Here is a 2,500-nt window from a genome sequence, read left to right on the forward strand (position 1 = left end):
AACGTAATTTTAATAACACAATTTATGTATCATCTCATCATCATCATCATTATTATTATTATTATTTATTAATAATGTGCTTTTATTTGTATAAAATATTTGTATTTTATTTGGTCTTCTTCTTTGTTGTGTTTTTCTTTCATTTTCTTTCGTTCAATGTGCGCTCCCGCCGACCCCTTTAGCTTTTCTTATCAGAATTCAAAAACCGTTTTTTATGAAAAAGAATTTTCGTTCTCTATATATATTTTGTATAAAAATATAAGAACGATATTTCTTCTTAATATTTGCCAATTTTCAAATGTATCATTTTTAATAACATTTTACTTTTTCTTCAAATGCATTTTTAATGTAATAATTTCATATATTACATAATTTTTCTCTCTGAATTGAAATTAATAATTCCATAATTCTATTTTTTAATCATAAATATATATATGATTGAAAAAATTTCTCCTTTTTTCTTTTGTTTAAAATTTAGTTTTTCTTATAATTTTTATTTGTTTTGTTTTTTTTTTTTCTTCATCTGTTTAATTTCCTGTATGTATACAAGAAACAAACAGTTGAGGATAATTTCTATGTAATGCTAGTATAGAATATAAAATTTTGAATTCAAAAATTTATTTCTATTTAAACTAACTATAGAATACCAGGAATAAAATACAATGACACCAATATGCCAAGGTTACATTCCATAATATGTTAGTATAGAATATAAATTCTTCATATATGTATATATATTCGAAAATTGTTTCTATTTAAACTAACGTATGGAAAACCATGAATAAAATCACAAATACACCAATATGCCAAGGCAACAATCAATAGTTACATTCCATAATATGTTAGTATAGAATATAAATTCTTCATATATGTATATATATTCGAAAATTGTTTCTATTTAAACTAACGTATGGAAAACTATGAATGAAATCTCACAATACACCAATATGCCAAGGTAACAATCAATAGTTACATTCCATAATATGTTAGTATAGAATATAAATTCTTCATATATGTATACATATTCGAAAATTGTTTCTATTTAAACTAACGTATGGAAAACTATGAATGAAATCTCACAATACACCAATATGCCAAGGTAACAATCAATAGTTACATTCCATAATATGTTAGTATAGAATATAAATTCTTCATATATGTATATATATTCGAAAATTGTTTCTATTTAAACTAACGTATGGAAAACTATGAATGAAATCTCACAATACACCAATATGCCAAGGTAACAATCAATAGTTACATTCCATAATATGTTAGTATAGAATATAAATTCTTCATATATGTATACATATTCGAAAATTGTTTCTATTTAAACTAACGTATGGAAAACTAGGAATAAATCCACAATATCACCAGTTTAACATAACTCAAATTCGTGTTTCATATAGTTATGATTCGATTTATATGCTTCAATATCATTGGTTAGTTAAATGTTGATATTTTCATATTATTCACATGCCTTCACCGTGAGTGTTTTTTGCCATGCACACCACACATTGTGAAAAATGTATGGGAAAAATTCAATTCAATACATTTCAGTTTGATTTCATATAATTCAATTACATTTTATATATTTCAATAATACCATCAACTTAACTAAATATATATTAAAATACTAAATTATATATATGATGATATTTTCCATATATTTGAAATGTCTTTATTATAATTTATTCAGTTTATCATATGAATGTATTGTGTTAAATTTTACTTTCATACATTTAATCGAATTTAGTTTCATATAAATTCGATTCGATTTTCTTTCATATATCTCACTTGCCTTCACCGTGAGTGTTTCTGACAATGTACACAACGCATTGTGAAAAATGTATGGGCAAAATTTTGTTAAATTTTACTTTCATACATTTAATCGAATATAGTTTCATATAAATTCGATTTGATTTTCTTTCATATATATCTCACTTGACTTCACCGTGAGTGTTTCTGACAATGTACACAACGTATTGTGAAAAATGTATGGGCAAAATTTAACTTAATACAATTCAATATATTTCAAATGTTTTTCTTATATATTTATTCAGTTTATCATATGAATGTATTGTGGTAAATTTTACTTTCATACATTTAATCGAATATAGTTTCATATAAATTCGATTTGATTTTCTTTCATATATATCTCACTTGCCTTCACCGTGAGTGTTTCTGACAATGTACACAACGCATTGTGAAAAATGTATGGTGAAAATCTAACTTAATAGAATTCAATATATTTCAAATGGCTTTATTATATATTTACTCAGTTTATCATATGAATGTATTGTGGTAAATTTTAATTTCATACATTTAATCGAATATAGTTTCATATAAATTCGATTTGATTATATTTCATATATTTCACATGCCTTCACCGTGAGTGTTTTTTGCCATGCACACCACACATTGTGTAAAATGTATGGGAAAAATTCAATTAAATACATTTCAGTTTGATTTCATATAATTCAATTACATTTTATATATT

Source organism: Anastrepha ludens, unplaced genomic scaffold (assembly GCF_028408465.1).
Source record: "Anastrepha ludens isolate Willacy unplaced genomic scaffold, idAnaLude1.1 ptg000056l, whole genome shotgun sequence".
NCBI lineage: Eukaryota > Metazoa > Arthropoda > Insecta > Diptera > Tephritidae > Anastrepha > Anastrepha ludens.